The sequence below is a fragment of the Lepidochelys olivacea genome, assembly GCF_965140295.1.
Source record: "Lepidochelys olivacea isolate rLepOli2 genome assembly, chromosome: 2".
NCBI lineage: Eukaryota > Metazoa > Chordata > Testudines > Cheloniidae > Lepidochelys > Lepidochelys olivacea.
Window position 1 is genome coordinate 88,807,284 of NC_140412.1, and position 20,229 is coordinate 88,827,512.

General features: G+C 42.0%; 1 protein-coding gene across 7 annotated transcripts in view; it reads left to right on the forward strand.

The window, feature by feature from the left end:
- The window catches only part of PTPRM (protein tyrosine phosphatase receptor type M), a 685,790-nt gene that overhangs the window by 442,191 nt on the left and 223,370 nt on the right, over positions 1-20,229 (forward strand). The window lies entirely within an intron of this gene.

The following is a 20,229-nucleotide window of genomic DNA, read 5'->3' on the forward strand; positions in this document are numbered from 1 at the left end:
GGGCAGATTCACAGCAAGGGTAAAGAAGGAATCACAAATCTACCAGCCATTCTCCCTACATGGTGGAGGCAACCAGAAACAAGCCTACTACTGCAGGTCATAGAATGTGTCATCAGGAGCAGATCCACTGCTGATTTGTGGCCTGGAAGAAGATGGTAATTCTTCCCCAGCCCCCAGAAAGGACTCTAGGCCACAAACCAGTTATTTAGGCTTTGTGCTGGAAAGTGAGCATTAGTGCATTTGCTCAGAAGAGCTGAAGATTGATGGGTCTCATAATCAGTATGGAGGCTGTTTTCAATCCCTTAAAGACACAGCTAACTGATCTGGAATTTTGTGGATTCCAGACCAGGTCTAAGAGAAGAATTTGGCCTTACATACTTGTAAAATGTCTGGTTTTGGCACAAAGGTAATTGAAGCCAGCAAAACGTGCCCATTTTGTCCATTCAAATTTGGAAAAAAAAAATCAGTTCAGTCAGTAATTTGCAATCCAGTGTGAAAGCAGTTGTTATTTTTTTCCTTTCTCATCATTTTGAAAAATGGAAAGGTAAAAAACTTGAAGTAAAAGCAAAAAATATGAATGAGCCGAGCACAACAGTATAAACTATAACAAATTAGATAAATCTCTACCATTTGTATGGTACAGATTGACATTGTATCTCATCCAAAATGTGTGAGCTTCAACAACAGACTGGAGTAGCAGCTAGTACAAATACAAGAGCATAAAATCATGAATTAATTTTTAGAGAATGTTTATGTATCATGTAGTCTGCAGTTTCACTGTTTATGTGAAAAATTATGCCTCTGATTATTGCTTTCCAAAATTGAACATGGTCTGCATTGCCCCACAGTAGAAAATTAAGGAGAGGCAAGGGAAGAGTGAGAAATTCTGAAGTGTAATCAGAATATAAAGAAAAGAGTGTGAATTCAATTTTTTCCATCTGTAGTTATTGACTATATTAATAAATTGTAAACAATAAGAAAGGCAATTTAAAGAGAACTTTGGACTTGTTTGGGTAAGATATGTAGTTCTGAGGTGATGCAAATCTGACAAGATTTGTCACTGAATTATAACAAATGGGTAATAGAACATTATAATATTTCATTGAGGCATTTAAATTACTATCAGTACAAAGCATTAAGAGTGTACTACAATAAATAGAGGCTATAGTGTATAGAAAGGGACAGCAAGCAGGAGGGCATTACTCTTTTGCTGTAACCAAGAGGACCAAAGTGCATGCCACTTTGGCAAAATAATGTTATGACAGAGTTAGCATATCACTCACATGGCTTCTGGACTCCATGAAAAGAATTAAAATGTTAATACATAATATCTGCGGCAACGTTATCCCCATGCATTATACTGAAAATGTGCATCTTTAATAATGAGAGTTAGACTGTGATAATGGATGACTTTAGAACACTGTAATTGTTAGGGTGGTAATTAAGTGTGTGTGTGTGTGTGTATTTTCAAACATATTTCTCCTAAACTTTGAACTTCCATGTACTTTTTCATCATTTCACCTCCCATTATTGCTGATAACTACGAAGTTTGTATGTAAATAGAAACATCTCAAGTGAGCCAGGGCTGATTTACAGTTTTGCATCAAAGCCATATGGATTTTACAGACTCATGGTTCTGAAGACAAACCAAGTAAAATGCAGCAATTTTGACTAAGTTCTGCTTTCATCTTTTCTATTAGTTCAGACTTGAAACTCAAAGTGAAGCACAGGAGGCGATGCAAATTTGTGTAAATCAGAACCAAAGAAATTATACATGAAAACCCTGTGAAACAAAGTACCCATATTTCATACAAGCCTAGTTTTGGTATCATTGAATAAGACAGCTTCTGTTTATGACTAATTATTGTGATAATTAGCAGTGAAGGGAAAGGAGCTATAGGAAAAAATTACTATTTAAAGTATTCTTGCTAAAATGTGATAGTTTAGAAAGTTTCCCCTGGTCCCTAAAAGACTGCAACCAATTTATGAGAAATGAAGTGTAAATCAGTAATAAGCAATTATGCATTCAGAGGGGTCTATTCTTGTTGATACGTTTAACGTTGCTTCAAATTGGACAGTTCTTTTATTGCCAAAACTGCAAATGTTTCTGAGATTTGCACAAATACAACATAAGTACTGTAATCTAGCTACGGAGGCAGATTTCTGTGGAATTATTTTTCCTCCCTTATACTTTTTAACTCCAGTTTCCTTTCCCAAGCTTCTCTTTTTCTCATCCAAAACTTGGATGAAACCTTATACAGCTATGTATTTCAAAGCTGAAATTGAATGGAAATGAAAAGAATAATGAAAAGATATTTTGTCTTTTTGTCCAACATTTTAAAAAGGAAGTCTCTTGCATATTTTTATTCTATCACAGATAATACTTCTTTGCTGTTGTAATACTGTGGCTTCCATTATGCCCTCCTCCAAGGAAACCCAAAAGTGGTGAATGGAAGAGTCAGGGAATTATGAGAGACTGACTTGGCAACATTGCTAGTGAAGCCTCTTAATAGATGGCAGGGAGGCTGGGGGTGGTGGTTGTGGGGTAGACAAAGAGTGCAGGCTTTCAATCTATACATGGGGAAATGATGACTTAGATCGGAGATGAAAGGCTGTCCAGTTTTAGAGCTGGGGACTGAGCTCTGCCCTGCCCTGCCCTGCCCTGCCCTGCTGCCTCCTGCTACCCCCCTGGCAGCACAAAAATAGAGCTTGCTGCCATTGACAGTGGGATTGAATGCTCTTTGGACTTAACCCTCAAATGGCAATCTGCAGGGGTATGAGAACCCCAACTCCCTATCCACAAAATCCCAAAGAACTCCAGTTAATCAGCTTCTGTTGGATATCAGGCTCTTTGCCTGTACTCCTGAGGCAGATCTGCAGGACCTTGGACTCTTCTGTTCATGGAAGCATTGGGAACAATCCAGCTACCTGTGTCCATGCTAGCAGAACAAAATGTCAAGTGTCTAGTCTTGACCAGTTACGTTTCAGTCTGTGCAGCTCACTGAGATTCCAGAGGTGTGGGAGAACTGCATTCCACAGCCTGTGATCTGGTCACATGTGTTTCCCTCCTGATGATGGCAAACTGGGATAGCAGAGCAGAGGGTGAGCTCCTATTGGGGATTGCTGTTATCTCCCCTAAAGAGAGCAGAGTGCCAGTTATCCTTGAGGAAGCTCTCATGTCCCTGAGCCTCAAGACCCATGCTCTTGACACTGACAATCTGGCTAGCTGTAAATTTATTTTAAATATTTGTCTGTGAAAATTGGGGAGAGGTGGAAGCAAGACAAACTCATAGGATGTCTGATTTCCTTGACCTTTCATTTCAGGCCTAGGGTTGGCGCAGAAACTTCTTTTGTGTGTTGGTCAGTGATCTCCCCCAGGCAATGGGTGAAGATCAGGTGTCCATGATGATGATAGTTCCAACCACTGCCTTGATAGCACTGACCATAAGGTGGTGATGGCTTGCCCGTGGACCACAGAAGGAATGGGTGGGGTTACTCTGGACTAAAGTCGATTCCTTTCTTTTACAGGTAAATTTGGGATGATACATTTCTGCCCCAAGAGGTCATCTAGTCTAGTGCCCCAAGTTGAGGGAGGATTAAGAATACCTAGACCATCCCTGAGAGGTGTTTGTCTAACCTATTTTTGAAAACCTCCAGTGATGGGATTCCATAACTTCCCTAGGTAACCTATTCCAGCACTTAACTGTCCTTACAGTTAAAAAGTTTTTCCTACCTAAATCTCTCTAGCTGCAGATTAAGCCCATTACTTCTTGTCCTAACCTCTGTGAACATGGAGAACAATTGATCACTATCCTCTTTATAACAACCTTTTACGTATTTGAAAATTGTTATCAAGTCTCCCCTCAGCCTTCTCTACACTATACACGTTCAGTTCTTTCAATCTTTCCTCATTTTGTTTTCTAAATCTCTGATTATTTTTGTTGCTCTTCTCTGGACTCCCATTTGTTCATATCTTTCTTAAAATGATGTAGCTGAACACTTTACTGTGCCTTGGAGCAGGGCCTCTTGTACACAGAATAGGGCCAAATTCTACAGCAACAACCCCTATGTTTCTCAACATTAACTTATTTTATTATCTTGAAATATCCTCCCCACTGGTCCCCCATGCCTTTGCTCTCCCACAGACACACACGACTATGGCTCACAGGTGAAAATGCTAACTGACATACAATTTGTCTTTTCTTCTTGAGGATGGAATGTTTACCCACGGGAAACTCAGCTACCTGGGCTGTGGTTCCTATGATGTTACCCAGGTAGTTTAGTCTAGATTAATCTCCCCATATGTGCCAGGCAAGTGGGGAGCTTGTAGCTGGCAGCAACAGCACATCTCCCAGGCTTCTCCAGGTCCCAAGTGATGTGCTGTTCTCACGCCAGCCTTCCTCACCAGTCTGTACTTCTGGTTTACCCATTCCATGGGTGCATGCTGGACTCCAGCTCTGGTTGGGGCCTGCAGTGTGATAAAATTAGCTTCCCCTGTGGAGAAAGCTGGACAGCAAGAGGCAGGCAGATGCTAGGAGGACAGGGTGACTGGAAACAAAATGGCTAGCTACAACAGACTAGCAAAGTTTATGGGAAAATTGCTGAATTCCATACTATCTTGGTCAAATGCCAAATTCATTGCTTACAGAATCTGAGTCCATAGGGCAAGACCCCGATTAAAATGAATAGGGCAGTTTACACCTCTCAGAGCTGTTGTTTCAAGCTATCAGCAGACTCACTTGGACATCACAGTGACAGTTTGTAGGGTGTTGGTGTTTGAGTGGTTATCTTCGCAATTGAAAGAAACATTTATTTCTAATAAAAGCTCAGATTCTAGATTACCATTCTGTGGAAAGAGGTGAAATCCATGGCAAATAATGTGGCAGTGGAATCATGTAATGCATATGGCCTGGCATTTGGAGCATGACTAAGAGCTAGCTACCTAAGTCTAAACTGATGGAAGTGCATTGTCATAACCTCCTATTGCCGTTCCATGAGCCTCCTTGATTGGAGGCATGATCTCACCGTACAACTCATGTGATTGCAATTCATGAGGTCTTGTTAGACTTCTGCTGCACTTAGATGACCAGATAGCACCTGTAAACCCAACTGCTTCTTTGCATATGCAGTTGGCCAAGAGGCTTTTAACTTTTATTTCTGATATGGACTTCGCTGCTATAACCCATGTTTTTGTCACTTTAGGATTAGAGTCCTGTAGTGTGCTCTTCAATGGCTGACACTTTGGCCAAGTCCACCCAAGAAAAAAGATATGTTTTAACACATGATAAAATGCACTTTTTTCCTTGGCCTTTAAGGCCTGTAAAATTATTTGAAAATTTAAGCTTGTGGAGAATGGGGCTTCCTGCTTCTTCAGGAAGTTATCTGTACAAGAGCACAGTACATCACAGCTCCATGCTCTGCACTGGCTGCTTATTAGTTTTCTGGTGTAGTCTAGGGTGTTGGTTATGACCCACAAATCCCTAATGGTCTGAGGTCTGGCTACATGAGAGACCAGATCTCCCTCCTTGTACCCCCTTTCTTCCAGCACAGGGGAGCGTTTGGGACTATTTTATCACTGTGTGAGGAAGGGAATCTTTCATTTTTGTTAGGTTTTCTTAGTTAAAAAAAGGAGCTATTGGAAAGTAATTTCTTCCCAGGAGGAAAGAGGCATTATTGTGGGGCATTTTGTGTTTGCTTACTTTTCCACCCTGTCTTAAGATTTGGCAATTGTAAACCAAGAAGTGTATCAGAGATTCTATTACAGAGGGGTTTTAGTAAGAGTGGAATAAGTTTTACTTTTTTGGTGCTTTGTTGTGTGGCTGGTTGTTTGGGGTTGATTCAGCTTGAGGGACTGTTTTAATTTTATTCCTTTTCTTTTTTGGTTTTAGTGGATTGGCTTTTTAAAATTATGTGTAGGCACCTGAGGTTTTAAGGAGGGACTTTAAAATAAATAAATAAATAAATAGCCCCGTGACAGGCAATACTGTATAGCTAATCACAGGAGTGTAGATCAGGGTGAGGCCAAGGGATGTACATCATATTGGCAGTTTGGTTTGGTTATGGCAACAATGAATGTTATTTCTTATGTCTACCAAAAGTATGAATGTTTAAAAAAAAAAAAAAACCTACTTTGTGCTCACATGCTGTCAAGGTTCCTCCCCCACTCTGAACTCTAGGGTACAGATGTGGGGACCTGCATGAAAAACCTCCTAAGCTTATCTTTACCAGCTTAGGTCAAAACTTCCCCAAGGTACAAAATATTACCCCCGTTATCCTTGGAATGGCCGCTACCACCACCAAACTAATACTGGTTACTGGGGAAGAGCTGTTTGGACGCGTCCTTCCCCCCAAAATACTTCCCAAAACCTTGCACCCCACTTCCTGGACAAGGTTTGGTAAAAAGCCTCACCAATTTGCCTAGGTGACTACAGACCCAGACCCTTGGATCTTAAGAACAATGAACAATCCTCCCAACACTTGCACTCCCCCTTTCCTGGGAAATGTTGGATAAAAAGCCTCACCAATTTGCATAGGTGACCACAGACCCAAACCCTTGGATCTGAGAACAATGAAAAAGCATTCAGTGTTTTACAAGAAGACTTTTAATAAAAAATAGAAGTAAATAGAAATAAAGAAATCCCCCCTGTAAAATCAGGATGGTATATATCTTACAGGGTAATTAGATTCAAAAACATAGAGAACCCCTCTAGGCAGAACCTTAAGTTACAAAAAAGATACACAGACAGAAATAGTTATTCTATTCAGCACAATTCTTTTCTCAGCCATTTAAAGAAATCATAATCTAACACATACCTAGCTAGATTACTTACTAAAAGTTCTAAGACTCCATTCCTGTTCTGTCCCCGGCCAAGACGACTACAGACAGACACACAAAACCCTTTGTTTCTCTCCCTCCTCCCAGCTTTTGAAAGTATCTTGTCTCCTCATTGGTCATTTTGGTCAGGTGCCAGCGAGGTTACCTTTAGCTTCTTAACCCTTTACAGGTGAGAGGAGCTTTCCCCTGGCCAGGAGGGATTTCAAAGGGGTTTACCCTTCCCTTTATATTTATGACACGCCCCCCAAATCTCAGCTAGGGTGAAACACTGGCTGGGATTTCTTCCTGGAGCTCTAGGAAAACAGAGTTAATAAGACACATGCATCTCTAAATATACTACCAAGTACATAAAGACTAACAATATTTTCCACATCTCAAGGACGATTTTAACCAGTTGATTCTGGGAAACTTTCACGGGAGAGTGCATCAGCCACTTTGTTAGAAGCTCCTGAGATGTGTTGGATGTCGAAATCAAAATCTTGGAGAGCTAAACTCCACCGAAGAAGTTTTTTGTTAGTTTCTTTGACGGTGTGAAGCCACTTTAGTGCAGCATGGTCGGTTTGCAGGTGGAAACGCCGTCCCCAAACATATGGGCGTAGCTTTTCCAGAGCGTAGACAATGGCATAACATTCTTTTTCAGTGACTGACCAGTTGCTTTCCCTCTCAGACAGTTTTTTGCTGAGAAACACTACAGGGTGGAATTCTTGATCAGGTCCTTTCTGCATTAAAACTGCTCCCACACCACGCTCGGATGCATCTGTGGTTACTAGGAACGGTTTGTCAAAGTCTGGGGCCCTTAGTATAGGGTCAGACATGAGTGTCGCTTTAAGCTTGTTAAAGGCCTTCTGACACTTTCCGGTCCACTGAACAGCATTTGGCTGTTTCTTTTTGGTTAGGTCTGTCAGTGGGGCAGCAATTTGGCTGTAGTGCGGTACAAATCGTCTGTAATAACCGGCCAAGCCTAAGAAGGATTGAACCTGTTTCTTTGACCTTGGGACAGGCCACTTTTGGATAGCATCCACTTTGGCCTGTAGGGGGCTGATAGTTCCTTGACCCACCTGGTGTCCAAGGTAAGTCACTCTGTTTAGGCCTATTTGACACTTCTTAGCCTTAACAGTTAGTCCTGCCTCCCTTATGCGCTCAAGGACTTTTTGTAGATGTTCCAGGTGGTCTGCCCAGGAATCCGAAAATATGGCCACATCGTCAAGGTAGGCAACTGCATATTCTCCTAATCCCGCTAGGAGACCATCTACAAGTCTTTGGAAAGTGGCGGGTGCATTTCGCAGCCCGAAAGGGAGTACATTAAATTCATACAGCCCGAGATGTGTGATGAAGGCTGACCTTTCCTTGGCAGATTCATCTAGCGGTACCTGCCAGTACCCCTTGGTTAAGTCCAAGGTAGAGATGAACTGGGCCCGTCCCAGTTTCTCTAATAGTTCATCAGTGCGTGGCATTGGATAATTGTCTGGGCGAGTTACAGCATTTAGCTTACGGTAGTCCACGCAAAAACGTATTTCCCCATCTGGTTTGGGAACTAGAACCACTGGAGATGCCCATGCACTTTCAGAGGGGCGGATTACACCCATCTGTAACATATCCTGGATCTCCCGTTCTATAGCAGTTTTAGCTTGAGGAGACACCCGGTAAGGTTGGACCCTAATTGGGTGAGCATTACCTGTGTCAATGGAGTGGTATGCCCGTTCAGTCAGTCCTGGGGTGGCTGAGAACGTTGGCGCGTAGCTAGTGCACAGCTCCTGGATCTGCTGTCGCTGCATACGCCCAAGGGTCATGGAGAGGTTCACCTCTTCCACACCACCAGCACATTTCCCTTCGTAGTAGACACCTTCAGGCCACTCAGCGTCGTCTCCTCCCTGGGCTGTAAACTGACAAACCTTTAATTCTCTGGAATAAAAGGGCTTTAGAGAATTAATATGATACACCTTAGGCTTTCGGTTGGAGGTGGGGAATGCTATGAGATAATTAACAGCTCCCAGGCGCTCCTGGACCACGAATGGCCCTTCCCACGATGCTTCCATTTTATGGGCCTGGAGCGCCTTTAAGACCATGACCTGGTCTCCTACTTTGAAGGAACGCTCTCTGGCATGTTTATCATACCAGGCTTTTTGCTCTTTTTGAGCATCCTGTAAGTTTTCTCTAGCAAGGGCTAAAGAGGTTCGGAGGGTGTTTTGTAGGTTGGTTACAAAGTCCAGAATGTTAGTTCCTGGAGAAGGTGTAAATCCCTCCCATTGCTGCTTCACCAACTGCAATGGCCCCTTAACCTCACGGCCATATACAAGTTCAAATGGGGAAAACCCTAAACTGGGATGTGGTACAGCTCTGTAGGCAAAGAGCAACTGCTGCAATACTAGGTCCCAATCATTGGAGTGCTCATTTACGAATTTACGTATCATGGCCCCCAAAGTTCCATTAAACTTCTCCACCATGCCATTTGTTTGATGATGGTAAGGAGTGGCAACCAAGTGATTTACCCCATGAGCTTCCCAAAGGTTTTTCATAGTTCCTGCCAGGAAATTAGTCCCTGCATCTGTGAGGATGTCGGAGGGCCAACCTACCCTGGCAAAAATGTCTGCTAGTGCCTGGCACACACTTTTAGCCCTGGTGTTGCTTAGAGCTACTGCTTCCGGCCATCGGGTGGCAAAATCCATGAAAGTCAGTATGTACTGCCTTCCTCTGGGTGTCTTTTTCGGAAAAGGACCCAGAATATCCACAGCTACTCGCTGAAATGGAACTTCAATGATGGGGAGTGGCTGGAGAGGAGCTTTGACCTGGTCTTGGGGTTTTCCCACTCTTTGGCACACCTCACAAGACTGGACATAGGTAGAAACATCCTTGCCCATTCCCTCCCAGTGGAATGACCCCCCCAAACGGTCTTTGGTCCTGTTCACCCCAGCATGGCCACTAGGGTGATCATGGGCTAAGCTCAAGAGCTTGGCCCGGTATTTAGTTGGAACTACCAACTGTCTCTGAGGATGCCAGTCTTCCTGGTGTCCCCCAGAAAGAGTTTCCTTGTATAAAAGTCCTCTTTCTACAACAAACCTGGATCGATTAGAAGAGCTGAGAGGCGGTGGGTTGCTCCGTGCCGCCGTCCAAGCTCTCTGGAGGCTTTCATCTGCTTCCTGTTCGGTCTGGAACTGTTCCCTTGATGCTGGAGACATCAGTTCCTCATTGGATTGGGGACATAGGCTTGGTCCCTCTGGAAGCGATATAGGGGATGGAGCTGTTTCTGTTGACTGTGAACCGCTCTCCGCTGGTGCACTATGTTGGGATTCAGGCTCCGGCTGAGCCTCTTGTGTAGGGTTATCGGCTGCTGCCAGTTCAGGTTCGGTGGGGCCCTCTGGTGTTGAGGTTGCAAGTACTGGATTCAGTGCTGGCACGGGGTCTGGTGTTGGTTGTTTGGCTGGTTCCGGTTCTGGGACTGGTTCCGTCTGGGTCTCTGGGACTGGATCCACTACTGCTGTTGCAGACATTGGCCTGGGGTCCAGGTCCATCACCTCTGACTGGGTCCTGATAGAAGTTTCCGGAACAGAGCTAGGCCTCACGGCTTGTTTAGCCTGGTTGCGGGTGACCATTCCCACCCTCTTGGCCTGCTTCACATGATTGGCCAAGTCTTCCCCCAACAGCATGGGGATGGGATAATCATCATAGACTGCAAAAGTCCACATTCCTGACCAGCCCTTGTACTGGACAGGCAACTTGGCTGTAGGCAAATTGAAAGAGTTGGACTTGAAGGGTTGAATCGTCACTTGGATCTCTGGGTTGATTAAATTGGGGTCCACTAAGGAAGCATGGATAGCTGACACTTGTGCTCCGGTGTCCCTCCACGCGGTGACCTTCTTCCCACCCACACTCACAGTTTCCCTCCGCTCCAAGGGTATCTGGGAGGTATCTGGGCCTGTGGACCTCTGGTGTGATTCCGGTGCAATGAACTGTAACCTGTTGGGGTTCTTGGGGCAGTTGGCCTTTACATGCCCCAGCTCGTTACATTTAAAACATCGTCCAGCTGACGGGTCACCGGGGCGAGGTGGGTTGCTGGAGAACAGGGTGGTGGGACGATAAGGGGTCTGGAGGGTTCTTTGGGAGGTAGGTGGGGCTTTGGGCGGCCCCCGGTAATAGGGTGTGGTCTGGGGTGGTCCCTTCTGGTCTCCGCTCCAACTGCGACCAGTTTTCTTCTTCTCTGCCACCTCCACCCATCTGGCTCCAATCTCTCCTGCCTCAATTACAGTTTTGGGTTTCCCATCTCGGATGTATCTTTCTATTTCCTCAGGAACACCCTCTAAGAATTGTTCCATTTGCATTAGGAAGGGCAAATTTACTGGAGATTCAACACTTGCTCCTGATATCCAGGCATCCCAATGTTTTACAATGTGGTAGGCATGTCGGGTAAATGACATGTCTGGTTTCCACCTTAGGGCTCTGAACCTCCGACGAGACTGCTCGGGTGTTATCCCCATTCTGACTCTCGCCTTGGATTTAAACAGTTCATACTTGTTCATGTGTTCTTTAGGCATTTCAGCTGCCACCTCAGCTAAGGGTCCACTGAGCTGCGGCCTCAGCTCTACCATGTATTGGTCAGTAGAGATGTTGTACCCAAGGCAGGCCCTTTCGAAGTTTTCTAAGAAGGCCTCAGTATCATCACCTGCCTTGTAGGTGGGGAACTTTCTGGGATGGGAAGTGGTACCTGGAGAAGGATTGCTAGGGTTTGTTGGTATATTCTGCTGGGCCTTTATCCTCTCCATCTCCTCCACATGCTTCCTTGCCTCCATTTCCCTCTTGTGGGCAGCCTCCTGTACCTCCTTCTCCAGCCGCATGAGTTCTATCTGTCTTTCATGTTCCCTTTGTTTTTCCTCAGCCTGAAATTTGGCTAATTCCAGCTGTAGTCGAGCTGAGGATTTGGCCATTCTAACCTCTCTGTTTTTAACTAACTTTACACCCGAGGTTTAGAAATAAACAAACAAAACTTGGCTGTAAACTTTTGCTGTGCTGGAATAGAGTACCTATTCTCTGATAGTGATTGTCAGCCTACAGAAAAAGACAATTCCCTTGTCTCTGCTCTGGGCCCAAATTAAAGCAAAAAACCTCCAACTACTTGGAAAACTGCTTACCCAGCCCAAAGAAAAAAAAATTTCTTTTCAAACCTGTGCTCCTTGTAAAACAAAAAAAAAAAAAATCAAAATCCTAAAAAAAACCCTGCCACTTTTGTCTCCAGGCAAATGGGTAGAGCACACACCCCCTATTTACTTTTAGGAAGAAAAGAAAAAAAAAAAAAACCTCTGGGTTGGAAGACTGTGAATTTCCCTGCAGGAGTTAAGTACCCTGCCTCCAGGCAAGAAAACCTGCAATTCACAAGATAATCCCCTTTTGTCTCTGCTTGGCCACAAAGCAGAGAGAAACCAAGCTGCTTTCAGTTTCAAAGCTGCCTTCTGGACTTCCTAAAAATTCCTTTTTAAAATCTGTATTTCTAGTTCAAAAAATCTCAACTGGATCTCAAAATGATTTCAGGTTAATCCCACCACTGTGCCACCATGTCAAGGTTCCTCCCCCACTCTGAACTCTAGGGTACAGATGTGGGGACCTGCATGAAAAACCTCCTAAGCTTATCTTTACCAGCTTAGGTCAAAACTTCCCCAAGGTACAAAATATTACCCCCGTTATCCTTGGAATGGCCGCTACCACCACCAAACTAATACTGGTTACTGGGGAAGAGCTGTTTGGACGCGTCCTTCCCCCCAAAATACTTCCCAAAACCTTGCACCCCACTTCCTGGACAAGGTTTGGTAAAAAGCCTCACCAATTTGCCTAGGTGACTACAGACCCAGACCCTTGGATCTTAAGAACAATGAACAATCCTCCCAACACTTGCACTCCCCCTTTCCTGGGAAATGTTGGATAAAAAGCCTCACCAATTTGCATAGGTGACCACAGACCCAAACCCTTGGATCTGAGAACAATGAAAAAGCATTCAGTGTTTTACAAGAAGACTTTTAATAAAAAATAGAAGTAAATAGAAATAAAGAAATCCCCCCTGTAAAATCAGGATGGTATATATCTTACAGGGTAATTAGATTCAAAAACATAGAGAACCCCTCTAGGCAGAACCTTAAGTTACAAAAAAGATACACAGACAGAAATAGTTATTCTATTCAGCACAATTCTTTTCTCAGCCATTTAAAGAAATCATAATCTAACACATACCTAGCTAGATTACTTACTAAAAGTTCTAAGACTCCATTCCTGTTCTGTCCCCGGCCAAGACGACTACAGACAGACACACAAAACCCTTTGTTTCTCTCCCTCCTCCCAGCTTTTGAAAGTATCTTGTCTCCTCATTGGTCATTTTGGTCAGGTGCCAGCGAGGTTACCTTTAGCTTCTTAACCCTTTACAGGTGAGAGGAGCTTTCCCCTGGCCAGGAGGGATTTCAAAGGGGTTTACCCTTCCCTTTATATTTATGACACATGCGCTAAAATGAATCACCCAAAAGTGAGTTTACAATTACAACTAAATTGAAAATCAAACAGATTTGGCATATCCATCAGTGACAGTTTTTTTGCATTTCTTTTTGTGCTGTTCTCCGTTCTTTTTTTTTTATGTCTTTGCATCAGTGCGGAATGTCATAAACAAAGTTGTTAATTCATAATTAGTGTTAGGCAGTGTTCTGTTATTTTGATAGACCTTTTCTGATAGACTCCTTCTGCTTGGGGACTCTGAATTAAATTGTATCACATGACTCGATACCTTTGTTCATAAGACATATTTTCATGAGCATATGCACGTGCGCACACACACACACACCCCAGCATGACTTTTACTAAAGTAAAAACTCTGTTAATGAAGGAAAGATAACTGAGCACCAGTATATAGTGTAAAATAATCACAAATAAAGAAGCAGATACTCTTCCATGAAAATTAGGGCCCTGTTCTCCCTATACAGTGTGTGAGGAACTGACCAAAACAAAAAAGATTGAATGGGAATTATCATGTTGTAGGCAGGGTGAATCAGGATACAGGGATTTTAGCACTGACAGTTGACTCAGTACTAAACAAAACACAGAGAAAGACACGTTTCCTGCCCAGCAGAGAATACCATCTACAACTGAGCATTTGGCAAGGGAACAGCAATGGAGAAAGGGGAAATACTGTAAAAAGAAAATAGACCTTAAGCCAGTGAGTTTACAAAACTAATATATTCAAGACATGGGCTAAAAAGGGGGGGGGGTGGAAATTAATCAAAACCACCTCTGTCACAAATTATACCCTGCCCAGGGTCTATCAACACCTCATAACTTCAACCATATGGACAAAAAAGCAGTACATTTTTCAAAGAAGAAATAAGGAAGTTGATATGAAAGCAACCAGTGAAATGTGTTGGAGTGGGGGGGCTTTCTACCATTGCTGGAATTCTGCCAGGAGTAATGAAACAGAGACTTTTGTGAGCAGAATACATGCTGGTTAGCAGATGAGGACTGAATGTCAGTTGTTTACAGTACAAACAGAGTAGTTGGGGTGGTAATTCATTTAATCTACAAATTTGTATGTCTTTTGGATCTTCTCCAGTACAGTCTAAAATCCTGGCATCTGAACCAAAATTTAAACTCAGATAGCAAGTGCTTTGGACTTGCTTGTTGTATCCTTGTAGCAGTGCCTCTGCTGCCACAGCCTTGGAAATTGGAGCTCAATCATTCACTCTCATGGAAAAACCCATCTGAGGGGGAAGCTGGCATGGAGTTTTCAAGCCAATATCCCCCTCAAGGAGGGAGTTAGTTTTTTATCAGCCCATGGACAAGAGTTGGCCTCCTAAGAATATGGATTCCAAGATTCAACACGGATCCCTACTCTGTCGATCTCTTTGCATTCACAAGGAGGACCTACCTCTCTACAATGTACTTTTCCCTTTCAGCAGCATAGCTCAGTCAGGAGAAAGCTATTGATATGCTTTTATATTTTATCACAGCCTAACTCTCTACCACCAACAGCAAAGTTACCTGGTTGTCTGGTTTTCACACAAGCATCTTCACTTTCCTGCCCTCCAGCCTTTATGCATGAAGCAGCCTCCCAAAACTCTTCCATAAAGACACTGCCCTGTACTCCTTCAGACCCCTCCTCAAGACCTACGGTGATGCTTATGGAAGTGCCAAGTCATAACAGCTAGCTGGATGGGCAGAAAGAATTATTTATACCCATTGTGCCCTGTGTAAATATATTTTCTTATAATTGTTTCCCTTCCTCTCCCATTTCTTCTGATAGTTTGTGACATTCACTTGTTACAGCTTGTCTTCATTAGACTGAACCTCTTTGGGGCAAAGGCTTGTTTTGCTCTGTGTTTGAATTGTTTTCAGCACAATGGGGTTCCCAATCTGAGCTGGAGTTTCTAGGTGCTACTAAAATATCAGTAATAATAATAATACCTTCCCCACTTACCCTTGTGCTTTGCTGTGTCCTTGGAAGCCTTGGGGGTCTTGAAAGCCAAATTTTCTGATCTTTTCAATCTTGTTGCTATGTGGCAGTGACAGCCCTTGGAATGGATAATCAATGGCAGCACCACATGTCTGTGCTTCCCATTTTGCATGATTCCAACTGCCTAATCACAATGCAGCTGTCACACAGGGGTATAACATTTCATTTCCCTGACCTGCTCTGTGAAATGAGTTAAAGGTAGGTGTTGAAAAGCGGTAATACTTGGATCATGCTGCCTGCATAATAATTTGATTGCATGCCTCAAAAGAGTGTGAAATCTTGTAGGTGTGATTATTAATTTTTCCCTAGGGAGAAGCAGATGGACATTTACCAGTTTCTGTGTAACACAGGTCAAATTGTTAAAGAAAAAAAATCACGGGCTGGTTAATAACAGGAAAAGTAAGTTTCATTGGAGATTGAGATGGTCTAGACTAGCTGTGTTATTATCTAGGAGGCGTTTAAACTTATCCATTACATCAGTCAAGGTAACGCCTGTAAATGAAATTTAGCTGGAAAAAACTTGGGAATGACTTATTGAGCAAGTACAGTTAGAGAGCATAAAACTGCAGAGTGGAAGTAGAGACACCCAATTGGTCAGCCTTGAGTGGGAAATAAAATAGATTGGTCTCCACTTTAATTAAAGCAAGGGATTATTTGTTGATGTAAATAAACAGTAGAAAAATCTTAGAGGTTTTGAATGTATTGCTTTTGTCAGAACTGAAGTTGTTGGGGCAGTTGTTTTTATCCCATTCCTTTGTTGTGCTTGTTTGTAAATATGACTGTAGGCCATTGGGATGGGATTATTTTAATGATTGCTTATTCACATACAGTGACCCAGTTATCTCTCTTATTAGATATTTCATAAAAATCCCAAAACAAGCAAGTTCAAGCTTTATTAATTTAAAACAAACATAGGGTGTGTTCTCTCTCTCTCTCTCTCTGTCTCTCTCTCTCTAATATTATTTTGATTTTATCTGGTGGGGGAGCTCTTTTATTATTCAAGAAAATTATCAAATTTGACAAGCAAATTCAAACAAGCTTACATTCTATTTAAAAGAATTAGATTATATTTTCAAGTTCATTCAAACAATTTTCTTAACTCCAATTTTAATAAGACATACACTACTTTTTGTACCCTTATTTTACATGCAAGAGGCTATTATTGGTTATCATTATTTATTAACCTCCAGCACTGTGTTTGTCTCTTTACAGACCACAGGGAATGAGGCAGCTCCTGCCTAAATAGATAAGCAAAATTATTCAGACACAAAGGGGCAAATCCTTCCCATAGCACCTAGACAGAGTAACTCTGCTGGGCCCTGGGAACTCTGTTGAGAGAAAGAGAGAGGAATTTTCCACCAACTCCTTCAAGCCATGAAGCAGTCACAAGATTGTTTTGCAGGGGTTGATTCAAGAATTAAAAGTAGCTGAGCCACTAAGTAATAGTGGCCATAGCATTATTATGTTCAACATCCTAATGGGAAATAAGATACCAAAAAGTGACACTAAACTTGATAAAGGGAGACTTTAATAAAATGAAGAGGCTAGTCAAAAAGGCCCTAGAGTCAAAAGTAAATGAAGTAAAATCCTTACAGGTGGCATAGACGCTACCTAAGAAGACAATAACTGATTCCTACAAGGCATGTGTACCACTGAACAAAAACAAAGTCAGGAAGCAAGATGTAAACCAGTCTGCCTAGATGGCAAATTTTGAGAGGTTATTTGAGCCAAATAGATTTCAAAACCTAACCCCAGTGAAACCAATAAACAGCAGGCAATATGTAAAAGGGAAATTAAGAGGGATAAGATGGATTTTGAAGAACAAATGGATATAAATACAAACATGAAATTATTTTAATAGATATTTTAATAGATAGGAAGCCTGGGAAATAAACTCACTGGGTTCACTAGATCACCAAGGGAGAAATTAAGGAATAAAAGAACATTGCTCACAAGCTAAATGATTTATTTGTATCAGTCTCCACCACAAAGGATGTTAGGGGATATACCGATACTACACGTTTCTGGTCATAAAAAATGAGGTACTATCACAGATTGAGAAGTCAGAAGAAATTGATAGAGCTAATTGATAATTTAAAAAGTAATAAGTCACCAGACCCAGATGCTATAAATCTAAGAGTTCTGAAGGAGATTATGTATGAAGTGGCTGAGCAACTAACAAAAATATGCCATCTCTCATTAAAAACAGCTATGATGCTGGAGGATTTGAAGGTAGCAGATCTTGTAACTATATTTTTAAAAGGCTCCGGGGTGATCTGGGCAATTACAAACTAGTAAACCTTTTACAGTATCTGTACCTGGCAAACTGGTTAAAACTGAAATAAAAATAGTGTAATAAAATGCCAGGACTGTTAGATCGTGATATATCCGAGTATAACCAGCCCAGGTTCTGTAAAGGAAAATCATGTCTCACGAATTTCTTAGGATTTGTTGTACTTGTTGATGAAATAAAGGATACAAGAGAACCAGCTGACATAATTTATTTGGATTATAAATAGGCCATTGGCAAAGCCTCTCACAAGAGGCTACTAAAGAAACTAATAGTCATGGGGTGAGAAACAATATATTGTCATGAATCAGAAATTGATTAAGAGACAGGAAACAGAGTAGGAATAAAAGGGCAATTTTCATCATGGCATATGGTTAGCAGTGGGGTAGCAGTGGGGCACCTAAAGGTACCATGGTAGATCAGTGGTTGCTGAATATATCTGTTAATTCTCTGGAAGGGTGAGTGAGCAGTAAGGTAGTAAAATTTTGAGGTGACACAAAGTTATTTAGGTTAGTCATGTCCAGGAACTTCAGAGGGACAAAACGAAACTAAGGGAATGGGCAGCATGATGACCGATGAAGTTCAGAGTTGATAAATGCTAAGTAATGCACATTAGAGAGAAAAATCTGAACTACTCACGAACCTGACATATTTTGGTGAAGACCTCTGCTCAGTGTGCAGCTATAGTCAAAAAGAGTAAATGAGATGTTAAGAATGGGATGGAAAATAATACAGAAAATGTGATAATTCCATTATAAATCAATAGTTCAGACCTATACAGAATAGTGAACTGATAACTCTTTGCTAAAAGGATCCAGAATGAAAGGGGGTTCAAAGAAGGGTGACAAGAATGAAAAGGATTATTACATTGATTGGGATAGTTTACCTTAGAGAGGTGAGAAGGGGCATGATAAAGTTATAGAAAATAATGCATGGTGTACAGAAGATAAAACAGGAGTTTCTGTTCCCCCAGTAACATAACACGAGAACAATGGGACATTCAATACAATTGAAAAGTGGGAAAGTCAAAACTGATAAAAGGAGTACTTTTTCACTCAAAATGTGGATTAGACCAGGCACTTATTGCCACGTGATGTCACTGACTCCGAGAACAAAGTAACAGTCAAAGAGGGATTGGACAATTATAGGGGTAACAAGAATATCCAGATTTAGAATAGCTCATGCTAAAAGAGTTTAGAAAGGGATATAAAACATTATGCTTCAGGGTTTAAACCAATCTCTGACCAGTGGAAATTAGGATGAAGCCATCATGGGGGGGCAGTTCTATTCCTCATCTGCTTTCTGAAGGGGTTTCTTGCCTCGTCCTCTGAAGCACCTCATGCTAATGACTGAGACAGGACACTGGTCTAGATGGACCATTGTCTGAGCTACTATGGCAATTCCTATGTTCATATGTCCCTACTTTAGTCTCTGGAGCTCCCATGTCCCTTCTCTATGTGTGAAAAGCTCCATGTGTGAGCTGGAGCATCTGTATGATGGTGGATCCTCCTCCTCACCCTTCAACCCCAAAAGGCACTGCATACAGCCATGCAAAGAACCCTAAAAGAGATGATCTCCATGATATGCAGAATATGTGAATGCTTTGAATTGGCTCTTGGCATTCTTCCCTTTCTTGCACATTATAACCAGAGTGGTTCCATTGTGTTGAGGGCTGTGTGCTGTCATGGAGGGAGATAATAGATGTTGAGAAAGGCATGTTGGATTGTGCAGAGCTCTACCTCAGAGTATAGCAAGATTTTATCTGTTTTTATTGGTAGGCATGTGCATTTATTATTTTGTTGAGTTAATACAGAAAATATGCTAGCTTTCATAGAACGAAGGAAATTATAAGGAATTATTTGAATTAAGGTGGTCACCTTGCACACTAGAAGATGGTGGGTGTTCCAGTCAGACTAGCCATGTGGAGGAGAGCACAAAGATGAATGTGAGAAGAATAGTTTGAAAGCTTAGATCTTGCTATCGTTTGAATTCTCATTTCCCCTTGCTACAAATTGCATATCTTCCTTTGTCATTTATATCACCCTTGATTCAGTGTTTCCTACCTGCCATTTTCAGCTCAACAGCTGTTTTCTGTATTAAGAAGGTACTGTAGGCCATTAATGAAACCAAGAGACTGGGATGGGAATGCCAGTTCTAAAATATTATAGTTTAATTGCATTTTACCTCCCCTTCTTTCCCCATCCAAAAAAAAGCTGTAATAAGAAAACGGATAAATAAATTCCTATTTCTAGGACTATCTGTCCACTTTGTAAAGATGATGTGGTGCCTCAAATGATAAATATGTGCTATTTTGATTTTAAAAGGTGTAAGTTCTCAAAAAATATATATTCAGTTTAGTGAGTTGAACATTATGTCCTTAACATTTTTCATCCTGAACTCATTTAGTGGAGGAAATGGATATTTCATCAGACACGGATTTGACGTTCCATCACATTATACAGTAAACAGTACAAATGGTGGGTTTTTTTAAATGGGGAAGCTGGAAAAGCTAAGACAGTAGCTGCTGCAAGGCACTGGTTATCTCATTTAAACAGATATTAAATGTGGGTGCCAGTGGTGTGATCATCAGCTGCTTCCCACTTTGTGAATAAATTGCTTAGAAGGAGTCTT